Raw genomic sequence first — 19261 nt, 5'->3', positions numbered from 1 at the left:
ATTGATGCCTTTGAATTGTGTTGCTGGAGGAGACTCTTGAGAGTTCCCTGGACTGCAAAGAGAACAAACCTATCAATTCTAAAGGAAATCAACCCCGAGTGCTCATTGGAAGGACAGATCCTGAAGCTGAGGCTCCAGTACTTTGGCCATCTCATGAGAAGACTCCCTGGAAAAGACCCTGATGTTAGGAAGGTGTGATCGCAAGGGGAGAAGGGGACGACCGAGGATGAGATGGCTGGACAGTATCTGCGAAGCAACCAACATGAATTTGACACAACTCCGGGAGGCAGTGGAAGATAGGAGGGTCTGGCGTGCTCTGGTCCATGGGGTCACGAAGAGTCGGACACGACTAAACGACTAAACGACAACGACGCTACCCAGGAGGCTGAAAACCTCTTACCTGGAAAGACCTTCTTGTTTTCCAGAAATCTCAAGGAGGACATGCGCGGGCCTCGATGCAGAAGATCCCGTTTTCCCCTGAGGAAATAGGAAGTCAGGTCCTGAAGGAAGGCCAGCAGCTGAAAGGGGAAATCATAAGAATAAGGGTTGAAAATATTCTCCCTTCTGCAGTCCGGGACAGAAGAGGCAGAGGGTCCACACACCTAATTGAGAAAGGGGGAACTGGGAAGCCCAGAGAGAGCAATTCATTGAATTAAAAAAAAAGAAAAGAAAAGGAACCGTTTCAACTTATGGCCTCCCATCGCAGTTGGAGTTCCCCTTTTTAATTTTTTCCCTCCTCTTTCCTGGATTCCCTCCTTGAAAGGCCATGGAAGGAAAACCTCCTGAACCGTCCCATGGCAGTTGAAATCTAGGGTTTCGCAGAAAAAGAATCCGGGGCGTGTTGTCGTTTTGCCTCTTGAGGAGAAATTCCATGAGAGAAGCTCCCTTTGGGGGTGTGTGTGTGTGTGTGTGTGTGTGTGTGTGTGTGTGATCACTATTTATATCCCTTTGTTCTTCATCTATCAGCAAAACAACCTCTTCCCAAGGCCCAACCTGGGTTTTCCTCTGAGGAGACCTTCCCCCCCACTTTCTGCTGAATCCTGGAGGCCTCGGTACCTGCGGGGGGGGAAGAAAAGGAAGGAACGAGGTTCTCCCTGCCGAGACCCCCCCCTTTCTGAAAAAGTGGGGAAAAGGGGTTTTAAGGCTCTGATTCCCTAGGTGGGAAGCGGGGGGGCTTGAAAGGAGGAAGAGGAAGGTGGGGGGGACAGAAAAGGGGGCAGAGGCAGAGAAAGTGGGGCGGCAAAGACGGAGGCTACAACCTTTGGGGGGAGGAGAGAGGAAATTTCGGGGTGGGGGGTTGGATATGGAAGGGCTTGGCTGGAAGGGAAGGACTTGAGTCTGCCGCGGAGGCTGATCTCTCCAAGAAGAAGAAGATGATGAGAAAGATGATGAAGACCAGGATGGAGAATCTGGCAGAGTTTGGATAAATACCCGACCTCCTCCCATTCCGCCGCCCCCCCCCAAGATCCCCAATAAGGAGACTCCCCCCTCCGGGCAATATTTTGTAAACCACAACAACCCCCCCGCCCCGCATGGACTCACCTCCTTGCAGGTCCCGGGGCCGGGGAAACTCTCGAGGAGACCCCTTCAGCACAGAGACCATAGAGACGGGAGGGGACAGACGGGGGGGGCTCCCACCGCTTCCGGTTTGGGGAAAGGCGGGGTAGAAAGGGGGAGGAGCTCCTTCTCTCCTCTTTCGTAGCTCTAGGTTGCCCCCTCCCAACCCCCCCAAGGGTTTTTCATGAATGAAGGGAGGGAGGGGGGCGGAGAGGGGGGAACCTGCAGAAAGGAAATAGGGGGGTCTGTCTCTGTTATAAGGTTATAAGGGGTTATAAGGAAGAGGCCGTTTGTTCATTGTGTCCGACGATTTTACCCAAACTCCTACTTCTATTTTCAAATCTCCCAATACTTGTTTAGTCATTATGTCATGTCCGATTCTTCGTGACCCCATGGACCAGAGCACGCCAGGCCCTTCTATCTTCCACTGCCTCCCGGAGTTGGGTCAGATTCATGTTGGTAGCTTCGCAGACACTGTCCAGCCATCTCGTCCTCGGTCGTCCCCTTCTCCTCTTGCCTTCACACTTTCCTAACATCAGGGTCTTTTCCAGGGAGTCTTCTCTTCTCATGAGATGGCCAAAGTACTGGAGCCTCAGCTTCAGGATCCGTCCTTCCAGTGAGCACTCAGGCTTGATTTCCTCTAGAATTGATAGGTTTGTTGTCCTTGCAGTCCAGGGGATTCTCAAGATTCCTCTGAGGAGACCTTCCTCTCCCCCCCGACTTTCTCCTGAATCCTGGAGGCCTCGGTGACTGTGGAGAAAAGAAAGGGAAGGAGAGGAAGGAACGAGGCTCTCCCCCCTCCCCAGACTCTCAGCTCTCAGTTCTTTAGATTTTTGTATCATTATTATTTTATTATTAAAAAATATGGGGGCAGGGTCCCATCATCTCCTGGCAAATAGAAGTGGAAGATATGGAGGCAGTGACAGAGTTTACTTTCTTGGGCTCCATGATCACTGCAGATGGTGACAGCAGCCCCGAAATTAAAAGATGCCTGCTTCTTGGAAGGAAAATGATGAACAACCTCGACAGCATCTGGACTGCAAGGAGAACGAACCTATCCATTCTGAAGGAAATCAATCCGGAGTGCTCAATGGAAGGACAGATCCTAAAGCTGAGGCTCCAGTACTTTAGCCATCTTACGAGAAGAGAAGACTCCTTGGAAAAGACCTTAATGTTGGGAAAGTGTGAAGGAAAGAGGAGAAAGGGACGACAGAGGACGAGATGGATGGATAGTGTCTGCGAAGCAACCAACATGAATTTGATACAACTCTGGGAGGGAGTGGAAGACAGGAGGGCCTGGCGCGCTCTGGTCCATGGGGTCACGAAGAGTCGGACATGACTAAACGACTAAAGAACAACAAAGCAGTCCATGGCGCTCTCTGACTGAGTGCTAGGCGCTCCTTAGGCAGGCTTGGGCACCACACAACTTATTCTAGACTTCAGAAGAAGCTCATATGCTAGGAAGTCAGATATGCTCCCCTTGGTCAACCATTAAGAATGTGCTGGATGCATTTCAAACTATTTGTTCTAGGCTTAAATATTTAATACCATCACCGGCTCCATCAAATAATCATAAGAAAACAACAAAGAAAGGCACAAGAAAGGCACAAGAAAGGCACATACAAGGTTTTTTCTCCGAAAAGGTAAGTGTGAGTTGGATAATTCAGGTGTACAAAAAAAAAACCCACACCTAATTCTATATCCCCCCCCTCCTGATGTTTCCTCTCTCCTCCCTCCCAGGCTGCCGTCTCCACCTTCACCTCCCCATTTTCTCTGCCTTGGCCTCTCTTTTCTGCCTCCCCCTCCTGCCCATCTCTCTCTCTCTCCCTGCCCCCACACCTCTTCCTCCTGGAGATACCCCACCCGCTTCCCACCCAAGGTGTTGCAGCCTTAAGACCCCTTTTCCCAGGTTTGCAGAAGGGGTGAGTCTGGACTTTGGGGGAACCCCTTGTGGGGGGGGGAGAGGGAGGAGGGGGGAGAGCCAGTTTCCCTTCTCTCCTTCCTTTTCCTTTCCCCACAGCCACCGAAGCCTCCAGGATTCAGGAGAAAGTTGGGGGGGAGGTCTCCTCAGAGGAAAACCCAGACCAGTATGGGATCATGATCTGTTAGCAGAGTTGATTGGCAGGAATCGTAAGGATAGGGATAAAAGGGTTGAATTCAGGTTCATGGGATTGGGCTTGGATAGCTCCATGGATGCTGGATTTCTCCACCCTACGATACGTTGTAATTGGAATTGTGGTTCTTATTATTTGGGGATTATTTGTATGTGTTCTATCTAGACTTTTGCCTTTGTGTGTTGCTTTTCATTCACCTCCAAGCCCAGAAATGGCTTTACAAAGAGAAGCATATTTAAATTCAGCATTGTTTCAATTGTCAGAATTTAAAAAGTGGGGAGCGATACCTGGATATGGCCGAAAGTAGTTTCATTCCTGGTCTTGGAGTAGAAAATCTTATTCTACATGTTATTTCCTATATTAATTCTCTCTTGACCTTTGTATTAAGTCAAATAATAATAATAATAATAATAATAATAATAATAATAATAATAATAATAATAATAATAATAATAATAATAATAATAATAATAATAATAATAATAATAATGCCCATACAACGAAATTCACAGACACTTAGAGACCAGACACATGCATACACATACGTAACATTCCCCAAACTACTCCCCACCCACTAAAAGTCCCCCACTAAAAATACAAACATCTACACCGCAGGCCAAGTAACACAGTCCAACTAATTATTCATTACTGGTGGTCTTTAAGCTCATTATTAATTGCAATTATAGCTCTAGGATAAAAACTATTTAGAAAACGTGTGGTCTGAGTCTTAATTGTTCTATATCTTCTGCCAGACGGTAACAGTTCAAAAAAGTTATAAGCAGGATGGGAAGAGTCTCTCAGGATGCTGTGTGACTTCCTCAGACAGCGGGATGTGAAGATGTCATCCAGGGTTGGTAGCTGGAGCCCGATGATATTCTGGGCAATTTTAATGGTTCTCTGTAGAGCTTTTTTGTCCGCTACAGAGCTACTCCCAAACCATGCCAGAATGCCATAGGTTAGGACACTCTCAATGGTGCTACGATAGTAGGACAGAAGCAAATGCTGTGATAAATTTAACTTCCCAAGCATTCTCAGGAAATACAGCCTCTTCTGTGCCTTCTTCACTAGTATGTCAGCATTTATAGTCCATGAGAGGTCCTCTGAGATGTAAGTACCCAGAAATTTAAAACTACCAACTCTCTCCACTTCCTCACCGTTTATGTACAGTGGTAAATGTACATTTCTCTTCCTCCTAAAATCAATTATGAGTTCTTTAGTTTTTTTGATGTTAAGTGTGAGATGATTTTCTTTACACCATAGTATCAATCTTTGTACTTCCTTTCTATAAGCAGACTCATTGTTCTTCTTTATGAATCCCACCACTGTCATATCATCCGCAAATTTAATAATTGCATTGGTGTTACACAGTGGGGTGCAATCATGTGTGTACAGGGAATAAAGGAAGGGACTTAGCACGCAGCCCTGGGGAGCTCCTGTACTTAGTACCAGGGTAGAAGAATGGTGGGATCCCATCCTTACTGACTGTGGCCTATCTGTCAGAAAATCCTTTATCCACATGCAGATCTCCTGAGGTAATCCCAGGTTGATCATTTTTAAAAACAACCTATTTGGTAGAATGGTGCTAAAAGCAGAGCTATAATCCACAAACAACAGCCTCGCATAAGTTCCCTGTTGTTCTAAGTGGCTCAATACAGTATGGAGTACGATGGACACAGCATCATCAGTAGATCTATTTCTCCTGTATGCAAATTGCCATGGATCCAAAGAAGGTGGAAGACTAGCCTTAATGTAATCCAGCACCAATCTCTCAAAACATTTCATAATAACAGATGTTAAAGCTACTGGTTTATAATCATTGGGAGATACCACAGCTGACTGCTTGGGGACTGGCACTATAATAGATGTCTTCAGGCAAGTGGGGACAGAACACTGCAACAAGGATAGATTGAAAATATCCGTAAAAACTCCAGCTAATTCTGCAGCACAGCCCCTAACAACTCGTCCCATGATTCCATCTGGTCCAGCTGCCTTTCGAATATTCTGGAAAGCGCATCTCACATCTGAAATCTGCAGTACTAGTGGTTGTCTGTCGATGGTAGATTCTAGTGATGTATTATGGACTGTCAAAGGCCTATATATTTCACACGTTCCAGCCCCTCACCTTCCAACTAGCAGGGGGCCCATTTAGGAATGCTGCCCAGGGGCCAAACACAAGATGGAACCATAGAATGATGGAAATGTGAAGTTGGAAGGGGCCCATGAGGCCATCAAGTCCAACCCCCTCTGCTCAAGGCAGGAATAGAGTCCAAGCAGATCTGCCAGGTGAGGATCTAAGTTTTTCTTGAATGCCCCCCGGATTGGAGCACTCCAAAATAGTCGAAACATAAAACGCAGCAGGGAAACGGAGGCTGAAGTCCATACATCTGGGCCCTGCTTGGTAACCTAAATATATCATTAAGACAAGGAAGTTGGAATACACTTTCTTCCAGACAGTGTGGGGGGAATCCTACAGGAAGGTCATCAAGGGGAGGTGGACACACTGCAGATATCTATAAGGGACCCACTTGTTTGTTTTCCTCACGTTTATACCCAGGAGGCCAAAAACCCTCACCTGGAGAGAGCTTCTTGTTTTCCAGAAATCTCATGGAGGACACCCGCGGGCGGAGCTCTCTGGCCTGGATGCAGAAGATCCCGTTTTCCCCTGAGGAAGTACGAAGTCAGCTCCTGAAAGAACAGCAGCAGCTGAAAGGGGAAACCATGAGAAAAAGGGTAGAAAATATTCTCTCTGCAGGTTGGGACAGAAGAGACACACCCCAAAATCTGAAAGGGGGAACTGGCAAGCCCAGAGAGAGCAATTCCTTGAATGTAAAAAAAGAAAGAAAAGAAATTGATTCGATTCATGGCCTCCCATTGCAGTTGTAGTTCCCCTTTTTATTTTTTTAATTTTTCTCCTCCTCTCTCCTGGATTCCCTCCTTGAAGAGCCATGGAAGGAAAACCTCCCGAACCGTCCCATTGCAGTTGAAATCTCGGGTTTCGCAGAGAAAGAATCTTGTTGTTCTGCCTCTTGAGGAGAATTTAAGGAAGAGAAGCTCCTTTTGGGTTTTCCTTGGTGTTGATTCACAGAGGATGCCCCCCCAAGTGGGTGGGGAGCGATCAAAAGGGGGGGGCTCTTGATTAAGTGGATTTCCGTCCCCCCCTCTTAGTTTTTGTTTTGCCCTCCTCTCCCCTGGATGCCCCCCCCCCCGAAGAAGAGCCACTTCCCTGAAGGACGGGCTGTGTTTTGTATGTGTGTCTCTGTGTGTTTTTGTGTGTCTTTGGCAGGTTGCCTGCCTTGTCCCCCTCCCTCCCTGTTGACCCCCCCACTTTCTCTGCATCGGCCCCCCCTTTCTACCCCCCTTCCTGACCATCTCTCTCTCTCTGCCCCCCCACCTTCCTCTTCCTCCTGCAGAGCCCCCCCCCCGTTTCCCATCCAGGGCGTTGCAGCCTTAAAACCCCTTTTTTATAGTTTTGCAGAAGGGGGGGGAGTTTGGACTTGGGGGGGGAACCCCTTTTGTGGGGGGAGGGGAGAGGAAGGAGGGGGGAGTCACACAAAGCGGAGGGAGGGGGTGCCTTTTTTGCAATCCGGGTGGAAAGGAGAAGCCCCCCCTCCCCCCTTCTCTCTCTTCCCGGGGGGGGGCGTGGAAGAGGGAATTGCCCCTCCCCCCTCCCGCAATATTTTGCAAACCACAACTCCCCCCCCCGCCATGGCTCACCTCCTTGCAGGTCCCGAGGCGGGGAAACTCCCGAGGAGACCCCTTCGGAACGCGCCCTCCCCAGGAGACCATAGAGACAGGAGGGGACAGAAGGAGCCTCCCTCCGCTTCCGCTTCCGGTTTGGAGAAAGGCGGGGGGGGAAAGGGGAGGAGCTCCTTCTCTCCTTTTTTCGTAGCTCTAGGTTCCCTCCCCCTCCCAACCCCCCCAAAGGGTTTCTCATGAATAGAGGGAGGGGGGGCGGAGGAGGAGGAGGAGGAGGGGAGGGGGGGAACCTGCAGAAAGGAAAGAGGGGGGGTCTGTGTGTGTGGAGGAAGAGGTCAGAACCCCAAACCCCATCCCCGACCTTCCTCTGTGGGGGGGGGGGAGAGAGTGACCATTTCTAGGCACGGAGGGGGGGGCGGAAGGGAGAACAGGCGGGGTGGGGAGCGGGGGGGGGGTTCAAATACACAGAGGCAACCATGCGGTGTGTTTGTGGGGGGGAGGCGTTGTTATGAAACGTCCTGAGGGGGGGAGGGAGGGACAGGAGGGGGGGGCTGCAGGGTTTCGGGGGGGGGGTCTCACAAAAGGGTCCCTCGCTCACATCACTCTCCGCGCAAGGGACGCTCCGTGGATCGAGCCCAGGGGGACAGATTCCCGGGGGCATTTTTGACAGGGACCAGGACGGCCGAGGCCTCCAGGATGAGGATGAGGATGATGGTTCCCTCTGCCTGCTCCAAGACGCCCACTCGCTTCAGCATCCCTTTCCCACAATGTCTGGGTCAATAGAATATGGAGGATGATGAGGGAGGGAGGGAGAGCCACGCCAGCTCCCCCTGCCTGGAACCAGAGGCCAGCAGGGCCTGGGTTCAAATCTTAAACCACCACCCTCACAGCCGCACCCCCAACCGCAGGCCAACCTTCATGGGGGCCCATCCCACCGAGAGCCCCCCACATGGGGTCTGCTGCCCTTTGACCTCCCAAGAGCGGAAGGCATGGAAGTGGCAGGATGGATGCCAAAGGGGTCCAAGGTCAAACCCTCCCCCCCTTTTAGGGATTCCCTCATCCAGAGGGCAATGGAAGGACTGAGGTCCGGCCCTAATGGGCATGAGAGGCGAGAAGCCAGAAGGAGGAGACGGATCAGGGCCACCGAAGTTCTCAAAACCCCGCTGGGTGGTGAGAAGGCACGGGTGGTGTTCCCAATAGTGCGCCTGATCTGGGGGGGGCTTGCCCCTTCGCGGCCACCCGGAAACCTCTCCCCACCCTTCCAAATCCTCTCCAACTCAGCACCTTGACCCCCCCCCCAAAAAAGGCAGGTGGCCACTCACCAGAGCTCCCTCTTTTTCCGATGGGGGAGAGGGGAAGAAAAGCCACATTCAAGGAGGGAGGGGTGCAGGACAGGGAAGTCTCTTCCCCCTCCTGCTTTCTGAAGCCCCCCCAAGTTATTTGTTGCTGTTGCTGTTGTTGCTGTTGTTGCTGTTGTTGTACAATAATAATAATAATAATAATAATAATAATAATAATAATAATAATAATAATAATAATAATAATAATAATAATAATAATAATAATAATAATAATAATAATATAGCCGCTCAGAGTGGTCGATTTGACCAGATGAGCGGGATATAAATCAAATAAATAAATAAATAAATAAATAGGTCCCCTTGCCTTAGGCAAGAAACAGGAGAGCATCAGAGAAACTGGGAAAGGAGGGTGGAAGGAGAATGATTGTTGAGCGGGGGGAGGAAAACTTTGCCCAACACCCCATCTCCTTCATGCACGCACGCACACACAGCCCGCCAGACACTGGGCAGCCCAGGAAAGCTATGGGCAGGAAGAGCCTCCCCACATTTTGGGGAGGGGGCTGAGCTTTGGGACTACTGATGCTGCCGCTAGATACAGACAGGTGGGGACTCAAGGGTTAAAGGCCACGATTCTGGCTCTCAGAGACGCTCCGGAGCAGGAGGAGATGATGGGGAGGAAGGAGGGGGAGGAGATGATGAGACGTCACCACCCCCAACCTGCCTCAAGCTGGGGTACCTTTGGCAACAGGCGCAACATTGTGTCAGAGGAGTGTGCGGCCATTTATGGGGCGGGTGCGCTGGGCATGGGAGCCCATATGGGGGGATGAGGGAAGTGCAAGGCTGGGGAGAGGGGGAGCCCCAGAGGTATCACCCCCCTTTGGTTTTATTTATTTATTTATTTATTTATTTATTTATTTATTTATTTATTTATTTATTTATTTATTTATTTATTTATTTATTATTTGATTTATACCCCCCCCCATCTGGTCTAAAAGACCACTCTAGGTGGCTTCCAATATAGTAAATACTGTAAAATAATATAAAAAACACAAACAATTACATAAATCATACTGTAATAAACAGAATACAATAATAGAATAGAAAATACATAAGGAGAGAATAAACAGAAAAGTCAGATATTAACTGGAGGGAAGGCCTGAATGTAAAGCCATGTTTTTAAATGACTTTTAAAAGTGTCCAAAGTGGGGGCCGCACGGATCTCAGGACGAAGATTGTTCCAGAGGCGAGGAGCCACTGCCGAGAAGGCCCGGTTTCGTGTCCTTTCTTTCCAGGCCTCCCTCGGCGTCAGGCTCCTCAGCCTCACCTCCTGGCTCATGTGGGTGATCCGAGTAGATCTAGGTGGAAGAAGGCGTTCCGTCAAGTATCGAGGTCCTAAACCGTTTAGGGCCTTATATGTAAGCATTAACACTTTGAAGTCAATGCGGAAACGGATGGGCAGCCAGTGCAGCATGGCCAGAGTAGGAAAGATATGTTGGCATTTTCCCACTCCAGTGAGGAGTCTGGCGGCCGCATTCTGCACCACCTGAAGTTTCCGCATCAGCTTCAAAGGGAGCCCCACGTAGAGTGCGTTACAGTAGTATAATCTAGAGATTACGAGCGTGTGCACTAAGGTAGTGAGCATCCCCATGTCTATGTAAGGTCGCAGCCAGGCAATCCGCCAAAGGTGGAAAAAGGCGGAGGGGACTACCGATGCCACCTGCGTTTTCATGGTGAGCGTCGGGTCCAGGTGTACTTCCAGGCTGCAGACCCCACTCTTTGCGGCCAGGGCCACCCCCTCAAACATGAGGGAGTTTCCCAAACCACCATCCACAGGGCCACCCACCCTCAGAACTTCCGTCTTGTCCAGGTTCAGCCTTAGCCCGTTCTCCTGCATGCATTGCCGTACGGCCCCCAGGCAGCGCTGGAGGGACAGGACAGCATCACCTGCAGTTGGTGAAAAGTAGATGTAGAGCTGGGTGTCATCAGCGTATTGATGACACGATGCTCCACACCCCCTGATGACCCCACTCAGCGGCCTCATATCGATGTTAAACAGCATTGGGGAAATAGTCGACCCCTGTGGAACCCCACATTTGAGACTCCACGAGGCCGAATTACTCTCCCCACGCTGCACTCTCTGGGGGCGGTCCTCCAAGAAGGATTGGAACCAGGCCAGAGCCAAGCCAGTGATACCCAACTCAGAGAGCCTCAACAGGAGCATGTCGTGGTCGACGGTATCAAAGGCCGCCGAGATGTCGAGGACCAAAGGAGATATTTTACCCCTGTTGGCCTCCCTCAACAAGTCATCGTACAGGGCGACCAATGCTGTCTCTGTACCGTGGCACGGCCTGAAGCCCGACTGGAACGGATCCAGGGCATCTGTTTCATCCAGATGTGCCTTAGCTGGTCAGCCACCACCCTCTCAACCACTTTGCTCATGAAAGAAACATTAGCAATGGGCTTATAATTGCCAATTTCATCCGCCGCCAAATTTGGTTGCTTTCTTATGGGCCTAATGAGTGTCTCCTTGAGGGCAGATGGAAACCTGTCCTCAAGGAAAGATCCATTTATTATTACTGTGGCCCATTCTGTTGGTCAAGGGTCCAAGGAGGAGGTGGTGGCTCGACAGCGATCAAGCACTCTGGCCACAGAATCAGGCGTAACTTGTTGAAAGGAGTCAAGGGTAACCGGGCAAGACGGAGCGCTGGACATCTCAACTCACTGTGTTCAAAAAAGGAGAGAGGTCCCGTCGGATGGCCTCCACTTTATTGGTGACGGGCCTATAATTGCCAATTTCGTCTGCCGCCAAATTAGGTTTCTTTCTTATGGGGCTAATGAATGTCTCCTTGAGGGCAGAGGGAAACCTGCCCTCAATTTATTTATTTATTTTTTTATTTTATACCCCGCCTATCTGGCCCACCGGACCACTCTAGGCGGCTTCCAAATATAAAATCAAATAATAAAACATACACAAATACATAATAATCAAACAAGAACAGCAGTAAAAATAAAAAGGTAAAGTCCCATTTATTATTGCAGTGGCCCATTCTGTTGTTATCGGCCTGGCTGCCTTGATTAGCAAGGCCGGGCAAGGGTCCAAGGAGGAGGTGGTGGCTCGACAGCGGTCAAGCACTCTGGCCACAGAATCAGGCGTGACTTGTTGAAAGGAGTCAAGGGTGTGACAACCCCAGACCTACTGGGATAGGCCACAGTTTCACTAAGCTGCCACCAACCATTCCCTATAAGAAGTCACACAGACCAGGGATGGATTTTTAACAAATAAAGGAATAAGGTTTATTTAAATAACACACAGGGAAAATAAACTGATCAAGTGAATAAGATACAGTAACGTGGCTTAGTCTCAATCATACATACACCAGTTTGGTTCACACAGAACACCTTTAAAGTAAAGCACAGACCCTGAACCTATCAGTTCTGGCTAACCATACAGACACCTGAACCTATCAGGTTGGTACTGACTGACACACAGTAGTACCCTGTCTGACACACAGACTCCCACTCCAGCTTCTTCTCTCAGCTCTCCTTCCAGCTTCTTCTTCAGCTCTCCTCATATATATACAGTACAGCCCCTCCTCCTGATGTCCCGCCTTCCACTCCCCATAGGATGGAACTTTCCCTCCAAACCCATGACAGACAGGTAACATCAGTGCTGTATGTAACACCTCCCCTCTTTATAAGTTGTTTTGTAGGGGGAAAGCTAAAGTGCTTTTCTCCAAAAAACAACCTGGATCCAAAACATACAAAAACAGTTATACAATAACATACAATACCATACTTACTTTAGGATAAACATATCAATTAGGCATTTAAACATTTACCATTTACAATACATCAAGTTACCTTTATTCATACAAACCAGGCATGTTTAATAAACATGTACATTTAACCTTTGGTCACCAAAATATATACATAGTCCATGTTTCTTTCGCCGTCTTCATTCTTCGGGTCTTCTTGACAAGGCGTCAGCAACACAGTTCACTGACCCTCTGACCACCTTCACTTCAAAGTCATAGTCTTGCAGGTTTAAAGCCCACCTCATAAGTTTACTATTGTGGGTTTTCATTGTCTTTAACCATTGCAGTGGTGAATGGTCAGTGCACAGAATAAAATGTCTTCCCCAGATGTAAGGCTTGGCCTTCTGGATCGCGTAGACTATGGCCAGGCACTCCTTTTCCACGGTTGCCAAATGTCTCTCACCTTTCTGGAGTTTCCTACTCAGGTAGGACACTGGATGCTGGTCACCATTTTCATCCTCCTGGCAAAGAACTGCTCCTACCCCGCTGTTAGACGCATCGGTGTAGATGATGAACTCCCGGTCGAAGTCTGGAGCACGCAGCACTGGATAGTTGATGAGGGCCTCCTTCAACCTCTGGAACGCCTCCTCACAGTCGCTGGTCCACGGGATGCGGTCATCAGTCTTCTTCCTCGTCAGATCGGTCAGCGGAGCCGCAATCTCGCTAAACCTCGGGATGAACTTTCTGTAGTAGCCCACCAACCCAAGAAATGATTTGACTTTTTTCTTGGTGTTGGGTCTAGGCCAATCACGAACTGCTTCTATCTTGGCCTCTAGGGGTTTGATCACTCCTCCCCCTACCATGTGACCCAAATATTTTATTTCTGGGCTACCCAGCTGACACTTGCTCTCTTTGCAGAGCCTAGGCCAAAGCACTTCCTCCCCTGGGTTAAAGTGCCTCTCCCTGCCTTCCTGGTCATCCCAAGCTTTCTTTCTGACCTTTTGAGCTTGCAGGGTCTCTGCTGCTAGCTCTAGGTTTCTCTTTAGGTCATTCATTAAGGTGTCTATATATGTCACAACATCTTGTGGGTCATCCTGGGTGATCTGCTCCCAATTTTGTTTGATCAAATCAAGGGGCCCTTTCACCCTTCTCCCAAACAAGAGTTCAAACGGACTGAACCCGGTACTGGCTTGTGGCACTGATCGATAAGCAAACAAAAGGGATTGCAGCTTCTGGTCCCAATTGTTTGGATTCTCTGCCAAGTAAGCCCTAATCATGCGCATTAGAGTCCCATTGAACTTCTCCGTTAACCCATTACTTTCAGGGTGATAGGCAGTGGTTTCCTTGTGTTTAATTCCACAGATTTGCCATAACCGTTTCATGAGCTTCGATGTAAACGATGCGCCCAAATCTGTGATTATTTCTGAGGCAAATCCCATCCTGGACATATACCCCACCAAGGCATCTGCCACTGTGTTAGTTTCAATGTTAGTCAAGGGAATGGCTTCAGGGTACCTCGTGGCATGGTCCACAATGGTGAGAATGAACCTGTTCCCCCTCTTTGTGGCCTTGGGCAAAGGTCCCACAATATCCACCCCTATGCATTTGAACGGAGTGTCAATCACAGGCAAAGGGCACAACTTTGCTTTGGTCCTGTCACGGTTATTCCCCTGCCTCTGACACACATCACATTGTTTACAGAACTCTTTGATCTGCTTTCCTATTTCAGGCCAGTAAAAATTCTGTGTGATTCTCTGTTGTGTTTTGTTCACCCCTAAGTGCGCAGCAAACATGTCAGAGTGCCCCCTTTGTAAGATCATGGGGCGATACTTTTCAGGTACCACCAGCTGACTTCTGATCCCATCTCCCCCTTTTGAGATATTCCTCAGGGTCTCTCTATATAAAATTCCCTTTTCCTCTCGAAATCTCACTGGGGTTTCAGGTGTTAGCTGGGCGTCTGTCACCTGTTCAAAACACTTTTGGAGAGTGGCGTCTGCCTTTTGCTCTTGGCCAAATCGGCTGTCTGTGGTTAAGGTTTCCACCACAGCTTCTGAACTCCCCTCTGCTTCCGTCTCGGGCTCATCAGTACCCCCCTGAACTGTCCCCGTGGTGGCTTGTGAGCGTGTAATCACTAGCACCCGTTTCACATGTTCAGCCAGGTCATTTCCCACGAGCACGGCTGCTGGCAGAGTCGATGAAATCGCTAGCCGCCAAACTCCCCTCCAGCCTTGAAAGTTCACAGGTACCTCAGCTACTGGCAGCGAGATCACCTGTCCCTCAATCCCTGCCACCTTTAGGCTCTCATTCGGGATTATATACTCCCTAGGAATAATATCTGGATGGCACAGGGTCACCTGGGAACAAGTATCCCTTAGCCCCCTATACTGATGGTCAAGTATTCCTACGTCCACCCCTGCGGTTTCAAACAACTGTGAATCTGTTCTCACTAGCAAGCAGCGCTTGACCTCCACAAGAGGACCATTTTCCTCAGCCTGATCAGCAGATGTAACTGTTCCAGATTGAGTAGCCATGGCAACAGGCTCCCTCAGTGACAAGGAGCTTTGCTCTTTCTGGACACAGAACACAGCTTTTGGCTTGGTTCCACTCAAATCATGAGGCACATTTCCTTTTAGCTGCTTTAATTTCTCACACTCTGAGATTAGATGGCCCTTTCCTTGACAGAAATAACATTTTCTGCTGTATTTTGAGTCTTTCTCATCTGGTTTTGGTTTTCCCTCCAAAATCTGATGTCTTTGTGGTTTCATGTCTGAGGGCTTCCCTTCACCATGGGCCCCTCCCACTTGCTGGTTTTTTCCTGGTCCCTGAGAGTACTTGCTGTAGGTTTCTTTGGGTTTACCTACAGATTTCCCCTCACCTAAGGGCTTTCTTATTTGGGAAATAAAATCTGCGATCTCTGCCGCTTCGGCCACAGATTTCGGTTTCCTTTCCCTCACCTGGAACTTCAGTTCCCCATGCAGGACTGAATAAAACTGTTCCAGCGCTATCAGGTCTTTGAGCTGCTGGAAGGTCTCTGTTCCCTCCTGAGATAGCCATTTCTCTAGCAGCCTCACCAGTTGGGCCCCCACTTGGGTAAAAGTCTGCTCTGGTTTCTTGGTGAGTGACCTGAATCTTTGCCTCAGCTGTTCCGCATTTATCCCATGTCTGGCAAACACCAGTTTTTTAAACTCAGCGAAATCTTTTAGCAGTTCCTCTGGCATCTCTGCATAGACTTCTGCCAGGCTGCCACTGATTAAAGATCACATGATGGTCATCTTCTCAGTTTCCCTTACTGAGAAGTCCACAAACGCTCTTTCCACTAGGGAAAAGAACACCTCAGGACAATCTCCCTTGTGGTACACAGGGAATTTCTTCAGATCAGTTTTAGACAATTGGCCCACCTCAGAATCCCTATTGTTATTATTGTTCTGATTCATCAGTTCCAATTTTCTTAACTCAAACGCCATTTTCTCTCTCTCCAAGTCCAATTCAAATTGTCTTTGTTTCTCCCTTTCCTGCATTCTTTCTCTCTCTAATCTTTCCTCCATTTCAAATTGCCTCATCCTCAGTTCATGCTGTTGGGCTATGAGCATTTTTTTGAGTTCTGGGTTCTGTTCTCCCGTGCTGTCCTCCTGCACTGAGCCAAATTCCTCCTCAGAACCCTGGTCGACCTGTGGTTCTTTCACTTCACCCATTTCCGCCATTTGGCTTCGAGTCAAGGGCATAATCCCCCCCCAGAACAAGCTGCTTTCAAAAGTCAAGCCTCACAATAAAGCGACCACTTTTTTTTTCTTTTGCCTCAGAACCAGCCTTCTATAGATTGCTGCTGTTCTTTCAGCACTAACTTGCAACTGTTGCCAGCCAGAGTCCACCCCCCTCTGCTAGGCCTCTCAGCAGACAGGCTAGATCACTGCTACTTCACTCAGCTTTGCCTCAGCTTTTTCCCGCCAAAACAGGTTGCCTCAGAGCTCCCTAATCTAGTCCCACCAATCTGAGGTTACACGTTCTTCCACTAGCCTACCTCCCCGTGAGGTAAGCCTAGAAGATTACCTACGCGCTCTCAGATTGTCCCTGACTAGACCCCCCTTGCTCTGGGCACACTTGCCAAGGCTTTGCTGGACCACTGGACAACTGGACCAGTCGTATCCCACACGCTGGACACCAATCAATGTGACAACCCCAGACCTACTGGGATAGGCCACAGTTTCACTAAGCTGCCACCAACCATTCCCTATAAGAAGTCACACAGACCAGGGATGGATTTTTAACAAATAAAGGAATAAGGTTTATTTAAATAACACACAGGGAAAATAAACTGATCAAGTGAATAAGATACAGTAACGTGGCTTAGTCTCAATCATACATACACCAGTTTGGTTCACACAGAACACCTTTAAAGTAAAGCACAGACCCTGAACCTATCAGTTCTGGCTAACCATACAGACACCTGAACCTATCAGGTTGGTACTGACTGACACACAGTAGTACCCTGTCTGACACACAGACTCCCACTCCAGCTTCTTCTCTCAGCTCTCCTTCCAGCTTCTTCTTCAGCTCTCCTCATATATATACAGTACAGCCCCTCCTCCTGATGTCCCGCCTTCCACTCCCCATAGGATGGAACTTTCCCTCCAAACCCATGACAGACAGGTAACATCAGTGCTGTATGTAACAAAGGGTTACCGGGCAAGACGGAGCGCTGGACTTCTCAACTCACTGTGTTCAAAAAAGGAGAGAGGTCCCTTCGGATGGCCTCCACTTTAGATTTTAAAAAGACTGCAAACTGGTCAGGTGAAAAACTAGGGGGAGGCCTAGCATCCAGACCATTTCCGGATAGGTCTCGCACTATACGGAATAACTCCGCCTGCTGGTTGGACGCTTCGCTTATCCGGTTAGCAAAGTAAGTTCGATAAGCAGCCTTTACCTTTTAAATGGGACTGTGGAAAGGGGGGCGGAGAGAAAGACAGAAAGGGGAGAATAAAATCATTTCATAACACCCAGAATGGCTGCACAGTAGAGTCCTTTGGGTCTGTGGCTGCAGAGCCAGAGGTTGCGAGTTCGATTCCCCCACTTTGACTCCTTGACAGGGGGTGGGGTGGGCTGCATGATCCAGAGGGTCGCTTCCAGCCCTGCCATTTTAAGATGATTATACAAGCCGAGCTCACAATCCCAGGCGTGTGGAGTGAGGGGAGTCAGATCCACAAACGCACCATCAAATAATAAACCTGTGGCTGGATTATTACTCCGGATCTACAACCACGTCAATTGGGGGTTTGAGAAGAGAATTCAGGTCTCTGGAGTCTGTGGGACAACAATTGGACTTGGTTACATCATCACCACCACCACCATCATAAATGTTGATACAGTGGTGCCTCGCAAGATGAGTGCCCCGTTTAATGACGAAATTGCATTACGACAAACTTTTTGCCATCGCATTAAACAGGTTTTAATGCATTTCTATGGGCTTTAAAAGTTCGCTTTACCATGTTCTCGTTCTACAGCGATTTCGCTGGAACGAATTAACATCGTAATATGAGGCACCACTGTAATGTTAGGCTTCATGAATCCTGGCATGGAATGGATCTTTGTTCAGAGAGGACGGGGGTCCCCCTCCTAGGCTGTGGGGTCCTGGGAAAGGGTTTTAAGCCCTTTTGATTCATCCAGACGTTTTGTGACGGTTGGTGGCTGCCTTTTCCTCCTGACCCTTCCTCACAGCGTCTTTGTTATGGGGCAAGTCACCTCTGACTTAACGGGGTCCCTCTGGACGGGTGACCTCCAAAAATGCTCTCTCTGTCCTCAACAGCCCCACTCAGCTCTGGCAGGCTCCAGCCTCTGCTTGACTCCCTTTAAAGGAGTCACTCCATCTCCTGCGTGACCTTCCTCTTTTCCTGTGGCCTTCAGCTTTTCCCTGCATTACGGTCTTTTCCAGATAATCCTGCCTTCTCATTAATGTGCCCAAATATCTGCATAGGCATCCTTCAGTCTCGAGAGACTATGGTAACATGCTCTGAATCGAGGAGTGTCCTCTCAGGAGCATGAAGCCCGGGTAAGGTAATATGGAGGATAGGCTGTTACCCAAGCAGCAGATCCCCCCTCTCCACATTGCTGAAATGGTCCAATGGAAAGGCAAGAGCCAATACAACTGGTTCCAGCAATGTTGCAGGAGTTGGCAGAACGACACATGCTGCCTTCGGGACTCCAGCTCCAGATTTTGCCTCGAGGTTAACTCCTGAAGCCTTTTCCATGAGTGGATATAGCCACAAGGCAGTGGAGGTTTGAAATCGGAGTTTTCCTTCTCCTAGATGGGCTGCCTTCCATGGCTGACGAGCCCCACCTACCCGGCCCTCTCTTTAATAGTGCGAAAGTATGATCTGATCTTTAAAACTTTCCTGACTCCCCCGCTTATGCAAATCTCATTGGCTTTCCTATTTACCATATTAAGACCAGATACAAAATTTGAGAATTTCACCTTCCTCTTTTCCTGCGGCCTTCAGCTTTTCCCTGCATTAGGGTCTTTTCCAGATAATTCATTAATTCTCATTAATCTGTCCAAATAAGGACAGCAAGTATCACTGCCTTGCCCCACTATTGTGAAAGACATTGTGATCCTGTTTTAAATTACAAAATATCACTTCCAGACAAAGATGTCCTCCTGTCCTTATTTTTGACAGCTGCTTGCATAATTTAGTGAGTGGGGAGGGAAGGAAGAAAGAGAGAGAGAGAGAAAGAAAGAAAGAAAGAAAGAGAGAAAGAAAGAAAGAAAAAGAAAAGAAAAGAAAAGAAAAGAAAAGGAGGGAGGGAGGGAGGAAAGAGGAAAGCACACAACATAGGCACCCTAGCC

The 19261-nt window shown here is 48.7% G+C and overlaps 2 protein-coding genes across 3 annotated transcripts in view; one reads left to right on the top strand and one right to left on the bottom strand.

The window, feature by feature from the left end:
- Positions 1–7537, bottom strand: part of LOC144587226 (uncharacterized) — a 31936-nt gene extending 24399 nt beyond the window's left edge. The window contains exons 1-2 of one of the 2 annotated variants that reach the window (XM_078387139.1): positions 7386–7537; positions 6244–6374 (exon numbers count right to left, since the gene is read on the bottom strand). The gene's annotated coding sequence lies outside the window, so the exon portion shown is untranslated. Of the gene's footprint in view, positions 1–400; positions 512–6243; positions 6375–7385 lie in introns of those variants that run through there. The other variant, XM_078387138.1, reaches the window with a different exon arrangement.
- Positions 1–19261, top strand: part of LOC144587285 (uncharacterized) — a 69881-nt gene that overhangs the window by 45866 nt on the left and 4754 nt on the right. The gene's annotated exons all lie outside the window — the stretch shown is intronic.

Source organism: Pogona vitticeps, chromosome 2 (genome assembly GCF_051106095.1).
Source record: "Pogona vitticeps strain Pit_001003342236 chromosome 2, PviZW2.1, whole genome shotgun sequence".
In the NCBI taxonomy this organism is placed as follows: domain Eukaryota; kingdom Metazoa; phylum Chordata; class Lepidosauria; order Squamata; family Agamidae; genus Pogona; species Pogona vitticeps.
This window is presented reverse-complemented; position numbering and strand designations above follow the sequence as displayed.